This window comes from Centrocercus urophasianus, unplaced genomic scaffold (genome assembly GCF_019232065.1).
Source record: "Centrocercus urophasianus isolate 14NV4802_14NV808 unplaced genomic scaffold, USGS_Curo_1.0 seq_12, whole genome shotgun sequence".
In the NCBI taxonomy this organism is placed as follows: Eukaryota; Metazoa; Chordata; class Aves; order Galliformes; family Phasianidae; genus Centrocercus; species Centrocercus urophasianus.
This window is the reverse complement of record NW_024884364.1, coordinates 52,863,475-52,883,958: the sequence shown is the minus strand read 5'-3', so window position 1 is coordinate 52,883,958 and position 20,484 is coordinate 52,863,475.

Genomic DNA, 20,484 nt, shown 5'->3' with positions numbered 1-20,484 from the left:
TGAGAGTGAGTTGATAATCTGCAGTCAGTGTTTGTGATTTTGACTGCCAATAGAGACAAATGCAAAGAAGATACTCTGAGAAGTATGGTGCTTTTTTATTTATGGCCTGACCTTGAATTTCTGCAAGCCAAAGAAGTGCTTTTGTAATCAATTTGGAATTTATATTAAACTGCACAAGTAGCCATTGGCCCTCTGCTGAGTCCTCTACCCATGATAGCTGCCCTCAGATGTTCTTCCTTCCTTTTTATACCTTTTAGTTTTTCAGTTCTTTTGTCATCATCACTGTGAATCAAGTCTTTGATCAACATGTAGTTCAGCAAAGCAAATCGTCTCAAGTTTATTTCTTCCTTCACCTAGAACATAAACAAACAATATCCTGTGAGCAACTTTCATTCGATATTTACTCTTGGCCTTGATCCACAAGATGACACACTAAAAATACATAGATAATCCCATTCTTACAATGATGATGCTTTTGATTTTCAACACTAGGAGGAGATAATGCCAGTGTGCTTAGAGTATGTGAAATAAAGAACAGAGAATCCTATAATGCCATGGTAAATCAGCTCAGTACACAAGAGTCAGATCAGCCTTTTATTCTCATAGCAGAATCTAGTTCTCTTTGGTAATCTGCTGCAAACTGAAGTGCATGTAGAGATCTCCACTGTGCATTTTGGTGCCCATCTTTCACCCATGGGAAGATTAGAGAATTAAAAGTCAAAGGTCTCTGGCATTTTAAAAAATCATGCTCTTGTACAGCCACTTCAGAACCTAGAAATGATGCCATCATAGCAGCTGTGAAACGGTGGGTCACCTCTGCTGGTGAAAATTTCTATGACTGCAGCATGCAAGCTCTTGTTCATCGCTGATGAAAATGTATAGTTAATCATGGTGACTATGTCTAACTAAAATAATGTTTTGCAGCTGAGAATTATTCTATCAAACAGTGTTATTGTGCTCTTCATATCTATTGTAGTTTCTGTGGAAGTAAATAGGAGGCATTGCTTTCAAAGACACATATCTTCGAGCGTAAAGATTTGGTAAAATACAGCCAGGAAAGATGATAGGGCCACTGATAATGCAAATCATTTCCAAATATGTGAAATCATGTTCAACAATCCTGATAACATTCTACTGCAAGGTCAATTAGGGGAAAGAAGTGGGCACTTACTTTAATAAGGCATTTTAAACTCTCTCTCCTAACATCATCATTGAAAAATCGACAATACACAGGCTGGATCAAAGTTAGGTGGATTGAAAACTGGCTGAACTAGAAGGGCCATTGGGTTGTGATTAATGGCATGAAGTTCAGTGGGAGGTGAGAAACTAGTGGTGTACCACAGGAGTCAGTAGTGTGACCAATAAAGATTAACATCTTTATGACTTTGATGCTGGGACAGGGTGCATCCTCAGCAAGTATTCAGATCATGTAAAACTGGCAGAAGTGGCTGATAAACCAAATGGTGCAGCCATTATGAGGGACCTGAAGAAGCTGGAGAATTGGGCAGAGAACTTCATGAACCTCAGGAAAATTAAATACAAAGTCCTGCATCTGAGAATGCAGAACAGCGAGGATCAGTTCATGTTGAGGTCTAATGTCAGTCCTTCTTTAGAGAGTGAACCTGAGAGTACTGATGGACAAGAAAATGAAAATGAGCCAGTAATGCAAAGATTGATGATCTCCTATACTACACTAGGCAGAGTATTGCCAGCAGGTTGAGGAAAGTGATTCTTCTTATTGTCTCAGATCTGGTGATACACATCTGGAGTGATGGGTCCAGTTCTAAGTTCACCAATACAAGAAAGACATAAATTCAATGGATCAAGTTCAGTGAAAGCTCACACATACGATCAAGGGACAGGAGTATATTTCATGCAAGAAAAGGTTTGGATATGGGACTATTTAGTGTAGAGAGGGCTCAAGGAGGTCATAGCCATGTGGATAAAATAACTGATGGAGGGAGTAAAGAAGATGGATCCAAACTTCTCAGTGGTGACCTGTGACAGAACAAGAGATAATGGATACAAACTGAAAAAAATTATGAAATTCAATCTGAAGAAAATACTTTGTACTGTGAAGATGGTAAAAAAAAAACCAGTAATTGCTGAAAAAAAATGGCTGAAAATTCAATTGGACACAGTCTTGGGCAACTGATCAATCCCACTTGTGCAGAGGGCTAGACTAAATGTTTTCAAGGGATTCATCTCCAACTTCAATCATTCCATGTTGGTGGGAGAAAAAAAAAACAGAAACAAAAACAAAAAACAGGTAGTATCTCACCTCTGGATTTGCATATCTGAAATTCTAAAGCAATTCCTAAGCATGTTGTACAGCTAGTACAAAGAAGAGAGAGAAGAGCTACAAGGTAAAGCAGAGGTAGGGAGCAATATTTGTAAGAGGTAAAACTGAAGAGGCTGATGCTTTGCAACTTGGAGAAAAGGCAACTGGGTGGATAATTGGTAAAGGTCTAGAAGTTCATTAATAACGAAAAGGGAGTGACTGTTTGCCTTTTCTCACTACCTGTGGTTTCCTAAAAAATGCAATTATGAGACACCAAGAATTATCAGGTAATACTATTCCTGAAAATATATCTTTAAGCAAAGGACTGTGCTCCAGAGGGAGCAAATTACAGTTTTGCAAATGGTACTATATTTTTGACAGATCTAGGAATGTTGATACAGCTAACAGGAGCTAAGCAGGGAACAAGAGCAGGTAGATGGTGAATGAAAGAGGAAGGAAAGAAAAATACTTTTTCAGTTCACAAAAAATAAGACATGATATGATCAAAAAAGGAATGATCAGGAATCTGAAGTTTTTATCATTATTGATAGGAAAGAAAAATGAACTGCACAAAATGTGTCCTAGAGATAGAATATCACATTATGATCAAGTAATGGACCAGTAAATTTTACTTCATAAATCCCACGCTGACAATGTGGCATATTCAATCACAAGAACTGAACTAACTTTTCCTTCTTTCTTTCTCTGGGCAGATATGCAATAGCTACATCCAAGAACTTTGTATAGGAAGTCAAATCCATTTCTCTTAGACTGTCAAGTTGATCTCTCTGTTGCAAGAATTCACTCTGAAGAAGGACAGGGAGATTATTCTAGATGAAGCAAAGATTAAGCTGAATGTGTGTGTATGTGAGAAAACTGTCTTTCTAACTTTAAATGCAAGCAAGCATAATTATAGATTCCATGCATGATTATTCTGCAGAGATGCATCACTGAAAAGCACTGAAGGTTTCCTGCTGCTTTGCATTCATTTAAATGATATCACTACAATCTGCTGAACAGCACTTACCTTCTGAACTTACTGGAAACTTTAAGCTTTCATTCACTCTCATGCACTGCCTGTTGAGCTAGTTGTAGCCACAGTAGGCATGTAGTTAAAAGTTTGAACTTGCCAAAAACACTGCAGAGAGCCATGCATAAAAACAGTCATTTTTACCAGCGCCATTCTCATTCAGCACTGTCCTATGCATGTGTCTCGTATTTAATTTCTTCTGGTGACAATGCCTATATCAAGAGAAGTGTAACACTGAAAAAGTACATAGGTACAGTTGCAGTAGATGAAGTCATACCATAAAAATTATTACAGAAAATCGTAGTTAGTTTTGAAAAGTGAAGTATCCCAAAGTATTTTCTAACTATTCAAATGAAGAGAGCTGCTTAAGTCGAACCCTTTATTCATCTCCTTTTCTGTGCATCTGCTAAAGAACTTGATCACAGAGATATGAGCCCAAAAGGCAGGAAAAAGCTGCTTTTGGAATGAATTACCCTTGAATCCACATTTAAGACCTCATCTTATATGCTAAAGAACATAGAAGGTGTCCACAGAATGAATCTGAGTGGTATAGAATTAAGGAAGAGGGCGCCTTGGTACACGCCATGTTTGGAAGTTCTTAATTTTAATAAGGCTCTTTACTGACTTAAATGGCCACCACAGCTGAAGATAAGCAGCTTCAAGAATAAATCAGACACAAACAATCACTTAACGTAAAAAAATACATATATAAGAATGACTTATCCAAGTTATAAGGTAGTGAAATGGTGTAAGTGTAAGCAAAATAAATAGGAAGTATTGAACAGTTAGCATCTTGGAGAGGGTTACCAGTTCAATTAAAAAAATAATTCATTTCATGAGTCAACTCAGTCATGTATTTTAAACTTTTTACCATATCATTTTGCTACATTTCCTGTTTGCTATGTGTATCTTTAAAAATATATGTAGTAAGTATCACAGGTTTTTTTTCTTGCTAATATGTTTCTATCTTCCAGGAAAGAGAAGGATGGAATTAAGAATTCAGAAGTTGCTTTTTGGGATTATCTTAGATTTTTGAAGTATTCTGCATCAAATATACATTTGACCATCAGTCCCTTTTTTTCTTTTCTTTGTTTTCTCTTACCTACTTATGTTAATGTCACATGCGGGATCCTTCAACTACACACTAAAATACTGTCCTAGTTCCACATCTAGCATGTAAGGATGACAATGTGAGTTTTATCATATGGTCAACTAAAAATCTGTAGAATACGGCAGAGTAATTGTGTACCTTTATTTAATTTATAATTTATGTATTTAATTATGTATGACAATAAGCAGTCTAAAGCTAGCCACCAGGGTCTCCAGTGCAAAAAGAAGATACAATACAAAACCAGTAATCTTAAACCACTGAAAAGCTATTTCATCCCATGTATCTGCATAATGGAGGCAGGAGACCACACCGGGATAAGTCAGAGCGTTACTTTATTTTCCAAGGGCTGAACTATGTCGAGATACATCCAAAAATACTTGAAAGGCACAATGGTGAAAGACCAGTTTGAAATCAGGATGAAAGGAGAAGAGCTATATGGCTGTTTCCAGATAAGTGAGGTCTTGCTAGTTCATATGCTCTCCTGTGAGTCACTCGGTGGCTGGGGCTGACCAAAACCTGACTTGCCTATTAAGTTGTGACAGAAATAGCATCGGTTCTGAATATAAAATGTTCTGTCCCATGTATGTGGAAACTGCATCAGCGCACTTGAGGCAGAGATTGATAACTGTCACTGTCACATTTTCACCTTCTGTGAGGCCATACCTGGAGTACTGTGTTCAGTTTTGGACCACTCACTACAAGAAAGACATTGAGGCCCTGGAGTGTGTTCAGAGAAGGGCAATAAAGCTATGAGGGGTCTTGAGCACAGGGCTTATGGAGAGCAGCTGAGGGAGCTGGAATTGTTCAGTGTGCAAAAGAGGAGGTTCAGGGAAGACCTTGTTGCTCTCTACAACTACCTGAAAGGAGATTGTGGTGGGGTGAGGGTCGGCCTCTTCTCCCATTTAACATTAATAGAGTGGGAGGTAATGGTCTCTGGTTGTGCCAGGGAGGTTCAGAATGCATATTAGGAACAATTTCTTCTCAGAAAGAGTGGTGAGGCCCTGGAACAGGTTGCTCAGGGAGATGATTGAGTCACAATCCCTGCAAGTCTTCAAGAAATGTTTAGATGTGATACTTAGGGACATAGTGGGCAATACCGGTGATAGGTGGACAGATGGACTAGATGATCTTAAAGGTCATTTCCAACCTTAATGATTTTATAATAATGATTTTCAGTTCTTATTTAGCTATGTGAGAAGGAATTTTAATGAAAGTTTTTAGCAAGGATTGGGGAGAGAAAGAATAAGGTTTGGTCTTGATTTGCTTCTGCATTTGTAGAGGACCCTCATCCCCAGAGGTGATAAGTGAGGGATGGACGTGCTAGAAAGCTGGATTGGTAGTCAGGAACATTTTGCTTGCTAAATGCAGATTGCTGGTAAGGAGAAAGAAAACAGGCTTTGGGCAGGAGCTGGTTTCATGCTGGTGCTTTCATAAGGTACTGCAGGCTTCTATGTGTTCTGGTACATCCACTGGGTCTGGGAAACTACAAGAAATGCATTCTGGAATTTTTAGCAGACTTCCCTCCCCCCTCCACTCCACTGCTACAGACACCGATAGAGATGAGATAAGGACACAGTTTAAAAGCTCTTCCGGAGAAGCATCTGCACATGCAGTTGTACAGGAGATACTGAAACAAAGATAAGAACTTTAAGAATTATTTTTTTTCCATGCTACTTTCAACTTCTTGCGAATGCTGTTGCTTTCATACATTACGATAAAATTTAGTTATTGGATTTTTCTTCTGCTGAATGCCAAAGCTAACATCCTGAGTCAAATTATGTTAATCGATCTGTTTTGTTATTTACAGTCTTTTGACCTTTTCTTTAAAAAAAGACTAAGTGACAGATGGTTTATACTGCTTCTTATATGAATGCAATGGTGCAAGCTGAAGCAATAGCAAAATCAGTGCTTATACCTTTCCAGCTGGAAGTTAACTTCATGAAAAGCAGAATGCTCCTTCTGCAACCTGCACTGAATCCCCATGGAGGAAAAGAAACTAACAGTCAAACAATCAAACAAATTAATAAAAGGAGATTTCACCTCCAAAATGATGTTGATGTTTTGGCAGCTTCCAAATGGATGAGGTGTTAAAACAGGATAACTGCTTTCCACAATTTTTGTTCATGCAAAACTGTTAAGAGCAAATTCAATCACAGAAAGATTTGAAGCACCAGTACCTGAGATTCAGCTTGGTGAACTTGTTCTCTGAACTATTTATTGTAGTTATCATAACTGTTTAAATATCTCATTAACTAACTGAACTTGCTGCTTCTGAAAACTCCCACATATCACCATTGCTTCTGACACTTTTTAAAAAGTATTCCATAATGCAATTGTAGTTTTAATGTACATGAGTTCTCTCAAGTTCAGATTTTGCAGAATATCTGATAACATCAAAGATATTTTGAACATCTTTTCTGTGGCCTTAAAGCCAAGTATTGTGTTCATTGAAAAGACGTTTTAAATAAACAACAAATTTAGGTCATGCATAATATGTATTACATGAAATTACAGCAACTGCTGATGCAAAGTAGGCAATTATGCATGCCAATTATTTATTACATGCCTGTTGTATTGTTTGAATAAGCAATTATTGAACTCATAGAGACCAGCATGTTAACTAGGAGTGTATATTAGGCACATAATTACCACCACTTAACTCAGAAAAATCATAGAATCATAGAATCATAGAATCACCAAGGTTGGAAAAGACCTAAAAGATCACCCAGTCCAACCGTTCACCTATTCCCAATAGCTCCCAAAAATCAAGCAATGTAGAATTTAGCTGGGGGAATGGTTATGAATCTTGACATTTTTCCAAGGCATAAAATTCCTGTTTCATTGTATGAATTTCTTGCATTTATACCAGCTTATGCCCCAAAGTGATTTAGAAAATGATACAAGCTCAGTAAATCAAGACGCGTGCCAGCTAAACATATGAATGGTCATTTGGATTTCTTTGTCATTCTTCAAGATTTGTGTACAAATCCTGCAGAAACAGGGTTATCTGTGGACATTTCTTCATTTCCAACTGAAATTTAGTTGCCCCTCTGTCAGGGTATGCAGTCCCAAGTACTGCACAGCAGTGGAAGTAGTGAATGAAGCCGTACTTGGATAAACTTCAGAAGGAAGTTGGTTAGAGTTAACACACTGAAACGTAAATTTTAGTCAGTGTGATGGCTGATGCCTTCTAATTTCAGATGTTTGATATCCTCAGATTGCTAGACTGCATTTTTAATCCTGATATGAGAATTGCTGTCAGCTGGTGCCACAGAACCAGTAGTAGTGATAACTCCTAGATCATTCAGGGTCCTTCAGAGTACTCTGACTGCACTGGGGACCTCATCAGAAATTTCTGAGTCTCAGAATGGCACAGGCATGTAAGATCTAAATTCGTTTATAGCCCTTGCTTTAAATGAAATCATAATACACTTTGATTGCTTGAAAAGCAAAAAGTTTGTAGCTAATTCTTCCTGGTGTTAGCTTTATCTGAAGTCCCAATATTAATTAGGTGTCAGCAACACTTACATAGTTGTCAATATTAAGAGAAGATCCAGGCAAATTTACTTTGTAACTATTTTAACTGATAAAAATAAGAATTCAGTACCGTCTAAAGAACTGCCAAATGAAGGCCACAGAATTTGCAACTCAACTTTTCCAGACTTGAAATTCTCCATTTTCTTTCCATTAATTTCAATGGAAACCGCTTGCGTGTATATAAAGCAATATGTACAAGGTAGGTCACATCTTTAGGAGATCTGAAGGTCCTCGTTACAATTTAAGAATTATTAGGAGTCTGTATATTTTGTGTTGGTAAAAATAAGAGTACATGTTGGTAAGAAGTAACACACTCACATCCCATGGACAGAAGAGAACTGAAGCATATCATCTAGCTGTCCTCCACTTTTCCCCCTGGTATCGACAGCATATGCTTCATCATGTCTGCACTTGAGAAATGAAAGTTGAAGCATTGTTTTCAAGTTGTTTAACTGTTTTTGGAACATTGGTGGGCTCCCAAAGGTATGGTAACACTCTAGTTCTATATTTAAGAGCAAAACAAAGCAGTTGACCCTTCAAAATACAACTTAGCTTTCCCTCTTTCTTCCTCCTTGCCTTCCCACTCCCCCAAGGAAAAGATGCTGGGTCTCATTATCTCAAATCCTGATTTCATCCATACACAAATTAAAGGAAACAATGAGTCACCCAGCTTTACCATGCTTGCAGAACAGAACAGTCACATATTTTGAGCTCCTTCAATGGTCAATCTGTTTTATCTGTTGAAGAACACATTTGACATCAGTTTTCTTTATGACAAGGCTAAAGATCTTATCGCTTCCTCCTGTGACACTTCTACTCTGTGTATGGACCACTTTTCACTGTAATTTTCTGATGAACATACTTCTTTAAAACCATAGCAATTATTCACAACATTTGCACACCTGTAGGATTGCTGTGTTCACTTCAGACTCACAAAAGATCTGTGTGCTTAAAAGTTTCTCTGTTGTTTTTTTTCCAGATATGTGAGTTGGTTTCATAAAAGATATTTCCTGACAAACTTTTCGCCACTTTACTAATTACTTTTAACAGCAAAATGTTGCTATTAAACATAGGATTATGGTAGCATTTTTTCGCGGATAACTGCCATTTTGCTTGCTTTTTCTGTAGAAAAATAATGAAAAAGAAACAGGTTTTTTTCTTATTTTTTAAATAACTGACAGTGTATCTTTCAACAACAAAAAGTGAAGAATTTTTTAAATGTGAAAGTTCTGATTGCAGATAATTTTTATCAACTCTTGTAAAGTTCCACTTGCTACATCAATAATAGGTTTTTGGTTTTGTCATTCCAAATCTTTTCCAGATTTTTATTTTTTTTTAGGGAGAAGTTCACCCAACTGTGCTACTTTCATAATAACTTGCAAGGATTACACATAAACAGCAATCTGCAGTGTGCTGAAGAGTTTTGGTTAGTATTTCTATTTTACAGGCACATATTTTATTTAGCTCTAAATTGTTTTAAAGTACTATTTGAAATGCTTATCAAAAGATGTTTTTCAGTGTCCTGAAGTTTGCAAACTACCTGCTGATAATAAATGTGTGTTGATTTACATTGGTCTAGTGATGTTTTACTTCTTTCATCTGTTCTCAAATGGACACATATATGCAAAAAATAATGAAAATAAAATTGCATGCAAAAAAATTAACTTTACTCATTCAGTTTTCTGGTTTAAATTTTGAAAAGCAACAAAAGAGACAAATATTAACCTAACAATTTGCTTGTTTGTTTAGTACACGAAAGCAAAGTTGAGATTTTTATAAGAAAAATGTGATAAAAATTCACTACCCAAATCATTTTCTTATACATCCTTTTTTCCTTCCATTTAATAATAAAAGTGATAGTCATTTTTTAAAAGTCTATACTGGATCTAAATATTTGTATTTTATGCCTGACATTTTAATCAGTCCAAAACCTTTTCCAACTACTTAGTTATAAAGATTTGATTTCTTTATCTTATTTTCTAGAATAGTGGAAAATCCTCAGTATGACTATCCATTCCTTACTAAGAACTTCCACACCATGTTTAACCATCCAAAATTTTGGGGTGTCATCATGAGCAGTTCTGTCTTAACACTCAAGAGACAGTGCTGAATGCCAGGTTCAATTCTATTTGGACAAGTTAGCTCTCTGTATTTGATTCTTACTTGCTCAGAGAATGTATCTGTATTCTTCCTAGGTTAGTTGTCATTGCTTCCATTATTTCTAGGCTTCTGTGTTTAATCTTGACTAGGAGCTCCTAATTCATTCATACAGGCTTGATGTTGTTTTTGCTTCCTTTTCTCTTCGCTGGGATGCATCGTACTTGAGTATGGGGAAAGTTATCCTTGAATATTAGCTAGCATTCTTGGGCCCATCTTCCCTCCAGGGTTTTATGCCATGGAACTCTACCAAACAAACCCTTGAAAAGCCTGAAGTCTTCTCTCTTGAAGTCCAAGGCCATGAGCTTGCTGTGTGCCCTCTTTGCTGCCCTAAGGATCTTGGACTCTACCATTTCATGGTCACTACATCCAAAGATGTCTTTGATGTTTATGTTCCCAATAAACCTCTCCTTGCTATCTTCTCTATCACTTTGAAATGGAATTTATCATCAACACATTCAAGGAACTTCCTGGATTACTTATGCCCTGCTGTGTTGTCCCTCTGGCAGATGTTGGAGTAGTCTAAGTTGCCTGTAAGGACGAGAGTTTGTGAATTTGAGGCTGCTCCTAACTATGTGTAAAGGATCTCATCTGTTTTGTTTCCTTGATCAAGTAACTTGTAGCAGACTCCCACTTAATGTCATCTAGACTGTCTTCCATTTAATCCTATACCATAAGATCTCCATCAGTTCCTTATCCATCCCCAGGGGCTGTTCCACACACTCCAGTCAATAATCAACATAGAGAGTGTCATTCCCTCATTATCCACTTAGTTTATCCTTCCCAAACAGCCTGTTTCCTTCTACTGCAACACTCCAGCCACAGAAGGCATCCTATCACAGCTCAATAAGATCACAGCAGTGCAGAAGTATGCATATCTCTAACACATCTGATTTTTACCCATACAACATGTGTAGGTGTTTAAAGGGTCAAGTATTCTGTTCCTAGAAAGAGTTTTGGGGATTTCTTTGTACTGCTGTCTTGTAGGCGTTGCTTTGCTAATCTGCAGGTGTTGGAAGTGGACCCTCCCTACTACATCACTTCACATCCCTTTCTCAGGAGTCCTATGTGTCACTCCTTGACAGAGCTGCTGGTTATCGTTTCCCTTTCCCTCCTTCCTAGCATAAGGCCGTGCTTATAATGTCTACCAACCTATGGGCAAAAATGTCTTTGCTCAACTTAATGAGGTACATTCCATCTCCTAAGTTGATCTTCAGACAATATCTCAAGGTGTCAGAATCCAAAACCCTGGTGCCAACTCCAGTTCTATTGCCAATCGATCTACAGTTAATACTGCCTTCGGGGGAAATTTCGTCCAGGGCGCCTTCTTCCTTACAATGTAGCTGCAGTCATTACTGACTGCTGAGATGATCTTACAGTATAAAACTAATTCGAAACTAATTGGAAACAGACAATGCATTTAAATAGGAAAAAAAAATCTGTTCAAAGTGTTTAAATGAAGAAGGGAGGAAAGCCAGTCAGTGAGACTGTCTTTTGCACCAACAAGAGTCTGATCTTTTTCTTGATAGTTCCTATTTTCTTTTCTCCTGTGAGTTGTTTTTAAAAGGAAACAGGGGCCCTTCTCAGAATTGTAGCAAATGTAATTGAATTTCAAATGTTGTTTTCAAACAAACAAACCATAGAAAAGTTGAGGATGGCGAATGTATGAAAGTATGTTTTCTAAAATGCAATTGTACAGGCAAACACATGTTTTCAGTTAAGCTAAGCTCATTTCTGGTAACAGTATTAACTTTGTGATGGCCATGACCAGCAGGTATCTGGGGAATGAAGGGTAGTAGCGCTTATCAAATTAGATCTAAAGGGGAAGAACATGTATTTAGGATCTTTTTTTTTTTTTTTTTTTTTTTTTGTAGTGTTCTCCATAAAACAGTTTGGAAGATGCAAGTAAAGGCTGGGAGGGCTCATGGAAAGATGGTAATACTTTTGAGTTGGAAAGGAGGACTCTGCATTTGTTAAACAAACATCTCGTCAAAATGTCCTTTTCTCCTTATTTCAATTTTAAATGTGTTACTGATATGAAAGGTCATGCAGAAAAACTGTATCTGGTTTTCCTGAAAATATTCTTCTTTAACAAAGTGTTTGGGTATGACAGAATGTAAGCAAAGTAGTTTTTATTCTACACTGATATTTCAAAGCTAGTTACATTCCCTGCTTTTTTTTTTTTTTTTTTTTTTTCCTCTTTCCCCTCCATTAGTTTGTACTGCTTGGCTTCTACAGGGAGAAATTTCTATTTTTAAATGATTAAGGAATAATAACCACAAGATTCTCAACTTCACTGCTCCCACTTCATACTGGCCCCCTGTACTCCCGTACAAACTCATTTATGTAATTTTAACTCCACAGCTCTTAGGGCAGAAGACTCCTTAGCTCACTTATTTGAGAAGAGAACCAAACCAGGACAGCATTACTCTCAGCTAAGAGAGGGTCAGCCTTAGTGCTGCGTGCCATGTAACATGGATTCACAGCTCTTCTGCTTGAGTGTACAACAGCACTATAAGAGCATTCAATATTCCCTGCTGCAAATTGGTGCCTTAATTTCATGCCTGTAATATAAAAGTTTTCAGACTTTTCCCCACCTACCCTTTATCAACCATGAATTTGTGAAATGAGAGTTTTTCCTCTCACCTTTGCTGAGGGACAAACCCACCTCTTGGTAGAAAAAAGGCTGCAGGCTCACAGCTGTGCCAGCAGAGCCAACCCAGGCTGCAGCCCACTCATGTCATCTCTCTTGTCACGGGAAGCAAATTAAGCATTAGTCAAACTTACACTCTTTTTAGCTCTGCACTGAAATTTACATTAGGAAAGAATGCATTCTGAACTGAGGGTGACAAACTGAACAAATGATAAGAAAACCTAGAAGCAGGATAAAAAAAATATAGTGGCACCTAAAACAGAGTACTAACAAGGAAAAAAAAAATAGATCAAGATAGACCACTTTTTCCTTATTCTGTTATCTTCAGTTTTATTATCTCCCTCATCAAACAACAAAGCAGAGATAGTACAGCAAGTTAAACTGATGAAGTTCAATTTTTTTCTTTGACTAAAATGGATAATCTCCATGTCCATTTTCAGGCAGCACATTTAAGTAAATATATTTCTTTGCAGTGGGGAGGCAAGGAGGGAAGGAGTTGGAGAAATGAGCCAAAATATGAAATACACCCACCAGTTATAGATGAAACATATTTGCATGGCATGTGTATTCATGTGGAGTTGTGAGCTTCTGTAGCTGGAGTGTGATTACACCTTCAACCCACACTAATAGCCCAGCCCCAGCAGTCATAAGCACCTGACCAAGGTCTTAGGGCTCATATTCAATAGCTTATTGTTACTGTATCTGCTTATATATTGTGGGCTTGTTCACCATTTTTAGAAAATTTCTAGAGACCTTTAGTAAACAAGTTCCAGGAAAAAAGATAAGGACTATATCTCCTCATGCCCTTATCAGTGGTGATCAGCTAATCTATACTTTGAAGAGTTATTTTCTTCCCACTACCAAAAGGTACACAAGAAATAAGATATGAGAGCTCAGCTCAAAATCTCCTCTGTATTCCCTCCAGGGGAGGGAGGGAGGGCATGACATGGTCTCCTCCAAAGCCTGCTCCTCTCCATGCAGAGAGGCAGACTCTCAGTAATCAGGAGTCCAGCCTGGAAGACTCCATGCCAAGGATGACATCCCAGAGCAGGTGAGGAGGGCACACTGCACCATCAGACCACCAGCAAGTGGGCAAACACAGAAGGCAACCTTCCTCATCTGGCTATCTGTAGCTCAGGGTCTTCCTAAGTTAGAGAAGTGTGCTCAATAGTTCTTGATGAACCCACAAATGTTGTGTGAGGTTTTTAAATCACCTTTTGCAGTCATACTGACTGCAGCATCCATAATACGTTTTGGCAAAGATTTTGCATTTCAGCAGTTTTGTTGGAAGAGGTCTGTCTGATTTGTTATGTTTATAACCTACTATCATCATTTCTCCTAGCTATTTCTGTTCCAGCCTGAAGGACCCTAGTCGACCTCATTCCTTCTCAAATGCAAGCCATCATGCCTTCTGTCACTGTTGATTTTCTTTTTCTAGATGTATTATGTTCTTTTTTGATGGTACAACTAGAATTTCATGTACGGACACTGAATTTTTACAGTGCCCTTCCTATTTATTCCAAACATTCTTAAAATCAATCAAGAAATAGATAAAAAGTACACCCACACAATACACAGGAAAAAAATAGATAAACCATCAGTCTGTCTCGACAGGATGTTTGTGATATGATTCAACATATCAAGTTGCATCTTTACATCAAGTATCATCTAGCTTTGACAAAAATATGGAACAAAGGTTAAACAAAGCAAAACCCCAACCAACCAAACAGATAAACAAAAATATATTTTGTTTTAATCTTCACTCCTATTGATGTTTTCAATATCAAAATAGGATTTCTTTCAGGATCTTCAAATTTGTTTTGAAATATGTATTGCTTGCACTTTTATACTGGTTCTTTAAGCCAAGGAAAATATATCTTTGTCTTGAGTTGACGTTCTGGTGTTGTTTACCTCTCCTTCTTTCTACAAATGATGATGAACTGTGAAATCAGACTCTGCCTTGCTGTGGTGAGCAGTCAGAATTTCTGCAGTAATTTCACATATTTCCCACTCTTTCAACAGAATTAAAAATCCATGTAGTCAGAATTTTGGTATTTTGGTATTAATTTCAATGGGAGTAAGATTACTGTGCCTACATGAAGTTTACACAATAACTTGACTTCCATTCACCACAAGTGTAAATATTATTTTTCAATGACTGAAAGAGCTGAACACATCTTTAGCACGTGTGTAACCACAAAAAAAAAAAAAAAAAAAAAGGGTTGTACGCTTTTGAAATCAGATATTTAATAACCCATATTATTTCCAAAGAGCTTGCTGTTATCTCACTTGGTTTCATTGACAGTTTCATCCTATAGCACTACAGAACAACTGTTTTCCAAATAACCCTTTTACTCAGTTTAACTTAAAAGAAGATCTTATTTTGCAGAGAAAAAAACATCAGTATTTTGAGTCTATGAGTTCTTGTATTTTTATAATTTGACAGTTTGATTATTCAAAATACTAGTGTGCCTTCAAGAATTTTGAGCACGATTTACTAGGAAAACAGGGTTTGGCTGATCATGCTCTGCATGTAGTATGAAGCTATGTCTGTTGGTCACCTGTCTTTTCCTTTTAATTCTGTTAGCCAGCTTCAGAGTTTGACCAACGGTAAAAAAAATTATAAGTATTCTATTTTCACAACCATTAAGGAAGGTGTCATCAAGGGAGAAAGCAGAGTTTGTCAGATCTGCTCATTCAAATTTTAGAGCCATCAAAGAATTTTCATAGGTGAAGAACATAGAGTTCTTTGTTTTGTTTGTTGCTCATTTGTTTTACTTTAGCCTTAAAACACCAAATTCAACTTCATTCAGTTAGTTTGCAACAAAAGACCTACATGATAATTTGGAACAATAGTTTTTCTTCTGGCTATATATTGCAGATCAAATCAACTTAGTATCACATGCTTCATGTTCTGAGCTCAGTTTGTAAGCAAGGCAAAGACAATAGTCATGACACCAGGTCAATCTTAGGTTTCAAGCAGATTAATCCAAAACCAATCCCACTTTTCTGAGCTGACTGTAGATGGAATTAGGAATGGATATTTCAAGCAGTTTGGAGAACATTTTCAATAATGGTTGAATTTTGAATAAGTCTTGCATCTTCTTGAAGGAAGAATTATAAAAATGACAGAAGTTTCAAAATACCCGATATGTATGTCCAAGATGGGCTATCTTCTGATGACAGATCTGAGAAAACATTACATCTGAGAACCATTTTCTCATTCACCATTACACTACTTTCCTCTTTTTAACTACATTTTACATCTTTGATATCATTAATGTCTTTTCTTTATTTCACTTTAAACACTGAACTAGAGCTTAGTGGTAAGATGATCCCTCTACAACCAAAGGAAAAAAGTAGAAGGAAATAGACATCCTCAGGTAGAATGAGCCATCTGTGCAAGATATCTGCCATTCTACATGGGCTGTAAAAGGGTTCTGGTTTTTTTTAGCAGACACCTCACTTAAACGGGTTGAATTCAGGTACAGTTACTGTTTCGGGTATTTCAGGTATTGTTCTACACAGTGCAGCCTATGTCCTGGTAAAAAGGCTTGGCATCCAAATATGTCTTGCTTTTACTGGTTTAAGGAGGTATTACAGCCTTAATGATGATGTTCAGGTGCAAAACTATCCTGAAGTAAAGGGAAGAAGAGAGGATGGACAAGTGATCACAGCAGAGAGACAGGTTCAAAGATGAGGAACTAATTCATTGCTGTTTCTTCCCATTATCAGGAAAAAAATTACTGAAGTCCTGATGTGAGATCAAACAAACTAAATAATATTAAAAAGACCCAAATGCAATGATCATCTGGAGATCAAAAGGACTGACTTTCCAGTTCCCTCACCTTCTGCAGTGAACTATGCTCAGGCAAGATGAGTGCAGAATGGGTGGAAATACAATTGTTCGCACAGAGAAAGCCTGCACGTGGATGTATGCTGTCTCACAAAGTACAGAGCAGTGAAAAATCCAACTCTGTTATTTAGCTTGAAAGCTGTTACCTGCCAGCTCTGATGTTCTAGGAGGTTTTTCTTTCCATGAACTGACAAGTGGAGACATAGCATAGCACAGTTTAAAGAATCATAACCCCAGGATTCTGCAACCTTGCAGATAGGCTGAAAAAATTGGCTGCTTTGCAGTCAGTATGTAACATTTCTCCTCTGTCCTACAACTGAAATGCTGTAATTTGAAATATATATATAAAAGTGTAGAGATCAGAACTGTAGAATATGGTTTTTTTAGGCACTCTGCAGTAGGTTTCCATTCAGTATTCTCATATACAAGTGGCACTGTCTTAAGAGTAGCTGAGTGTTCAAAATCATATGTACATATTATATTCCATGACATAAAGGCAGTCTGAATGTGTTTCAAGAATGCATAAGCAATTTTTGGAGGCCTACGGAAATTACTGAATTAAAAGGCAGACACAGAGAATAACAAAACACTCTGTTATATAAAGTCAAGCTTAAGACACTGATTAGATGCCTCAGAGGATGCATGTGCCCCAACATCTACTGGAACGGTGAGCGTTTGAATCAGGTCCATGATACAGTCTGAAAGGAAAGCTTGGTGCCTGAGTCACCTGGCAGAGAGGCAACAGAATTCCATTGCACAAATTCTTTCTGAGAGATCAGTAGAGAACATAGCAGTTCAGGTCCAGTGGTGGTATATCTCTAGGCATACCGAAGTGCTTAAACCAACAGGTTCTCTTGCATATCATTATTCCATGGGGACAGATTGAGTTTCTTTGTATCTCTGGCGGTACCAAAGCACTAAGCCAGAGCCAGGAAACTGAAGACCCTCAGCACTGAGCTGTCCAAGAGATGTGACTCACAAAGTCCAGCGACACATGTGTCGCTGCCAGCTAAATGCACTGCTTCTCTTCTGGAGATCTGGCAAAAGATCTCTACTGTCAGTGCAAGCATTGCTTTGCATTTTGCTTAAGCAGTCCTCAGTTACCAAAGCCATAACTGATGTAGCTTGACTGTAGACATAAGCTTCTGTATGCCAGTGCAGTTCTGTTGGCGAGCAACCTCCAAAGGTCAGAACAAGAGGGGCCCATAACTTCTTGAAAAGCAGTTGTGTGACCTCTTGCCAGTGTCTTAAGTTAGCTAGCAGGAAATGCAGAAGAGAAGAATGCTTCTTGGTTCTCCAGTGTAGCTGGTAAGTGCCCCTTCTTTTGAACCTTAAGTTTTGCAAATGCTCCAGAAGCTGAAGTAGAATGGGTGATTTACTCTGGTAATTTGTTTATCATCCGTAGTTTTAGACGACAGATCAGTGAGGATTTCACGATGACAGTATGAGTACTCAGCTCTGTGCGTGCAAACATTTTCTCCATGCTCCCTGTGCCTGGGATCTCAGTGGTTGTGGCTGCTAAACAGCCCTGTGGGATAATTGCTGTGACTGCATTTGGCAATTTTGCAATTATTATTGGATGTCTGATTATAGTTAATACTCCCTGCAAATGTTCTTGCTGCCACAGATAAACACGCTATGGCTTGAGAATTTGCTTTTGTGAGGTGACTGACTGACATCTAGTGTTTAAACATATTCACATGAAAAAAAAAAAACAAAAAACAAGTGTATACAAAAACAATCAAATAAACAAAAAAGGTATTTTTAGTGAGAAGAAAGAGCTCTCAGTAATTTCAAAATATCACCCCAATGCTAAGGTGCCCTACAAAAACTGAATTTAAGGAGATAAACTGCATTATCAAAAAATAAGGCATGATAATCACCATATTTTTCCTAACTTCAGCTTCTGAAGAGAACTGCCTCTACCTCAGACCTTCCTGTACCATTAAGACTAAACTGTGGCAATAGAGTTGAAAAGGAATTGACACACCACTCTTAGTGTGGTGTCTTTGGCCCTTCCATGCCCAGGAGATCCCCAGGGCACACACAGGGCACAGTGCCCCAGTTCCCAATGTTGGTAAAGTGATTCTTCACACATTTAGTATGAGTATGCATGCTAGGTATTCAGCAGGAGATGAACAACGTAATATCCCCAAGTAGGTTAATTTCAAATTAAGAAAAGCATCTTAATTCCAAATTATCAAGATCAACTGTCCACCAAGAATAGAAGCACCTTTCCCTTTAACATACGCAGTTTACTATCTAAAGGAATCCAGAATATGTATTCTTCATATGGAACAGGTGTTCAGTTATTTTATTCTTTATTGGTTTTCATAAAGAAATAAATTGAGAAATGTAAGGATAATTTACAGTCTTTATATAGCTCTGAATACCTCATACTTTACAGACTCTTCAGTCAAGTAGGACAGCTTTACAATGCATCAAAGCTGACTTCATTCACAATATAATGAATATATGTTACTGTAAATTCTCCTCAGCCTGTTGAAAGTGAGCAAAATCTTGCTTGTATCCACTTCTTTCTATTGTTCCCAGATGTTGGAACAGTCCATTGTATATGCATCACTATTTATTTTTATTACATGTCCAGAATGGATTAGGGATAAAGCTTTTCCATGCAGTATATTTTAAATGAAATATTTTGTTCCATAAAGAACATCCTCTGGTTCAAGAAGCTACTGAAATTATGTATGTGGATAAATCCCTGTTCATACTATCACTGGAAGCCCAGGTTTGATAAAATTTCCTCACATTAACACAGTGAAGATTAACTGGGTGAGTTCATGAAATGTTTTCAAAGTTCCTTGTCATTATCTGAATATTATGGGGTTTAGATGTTAGCTGAAAAGCACAAATTCCTGTTTTTCTGAACACAAAATTCATACAGTCGGTTTCAACATCAATGGCGAAAACATCACTTGGTAAATACATACCTCAGCAGTTTCTCCAGCTGCTCTATAAATAATGATTGTAACAAATCAGTCCAAAGGCTGACGTAGTCCAGTGGCCTACTTTGGCTCTAATAGTGGCAGTAACAGGTGATCAGCAAAGTCAGATTGTCCCTGTGCCTTGCAACTTATGACTAGAGGACCACATTAAACAGAATCATAGAATCACCAAGGTTGGAAAAGACCTCCAAGATCATCTAGACCAAATGCCCATCTACCACCAGTACTCCACTAAACCGTATTCCTCAGTACAACATCTAAACTTTTCTTGATCACTTCCAGGGATGTTGACTCCACCATATCCCTGGGTATCCCGTTCAAATGCCTCACCATTTTTTCAGAGAAGAAATTTTTCATAACATGCAATCTAAATCTTCCCTGGCTCAACTTGAGGATATTCTCTCTCATCCTATCTCTAGTTAGGTGGGAGAAGAGGCCAACCCCCACTGCACCGCTACCTCCTTTCAGGTCATTATTGAGAGCAATAAGGTCTCCCTTGAGCCTCCTCTTCTCCATACTGAACAATCCCAGTTCCCTCAGCTGCTTCTCATAAGACTTGTGCTCCAGGCCTCTCACCGGCATTGCTGCCCTTCTGTGGATATGCTCCAGAGCCTTGACGCCTTTCTTATAAAGAGGGACCCAAAACTGAGTTGTCCTTGTATCTAATTGGCCTTTGGAAGATATTTTTTTAATCTACTGGTCCAGTACCCATTTACAATTTCAGCATCCTGTTGCAATCAGCCACATATCTTAAAATGTAGAAAAAGATTTCCCCATACAGTGGACTCCTGAGCAAAATCAAGGATAAAAGAACTATCAGTTGGCTAGCATGGTCTAGAATATTTACAGAATGGAATGGAATGGAATGGAATGGAATGGAATGGAATGAAATA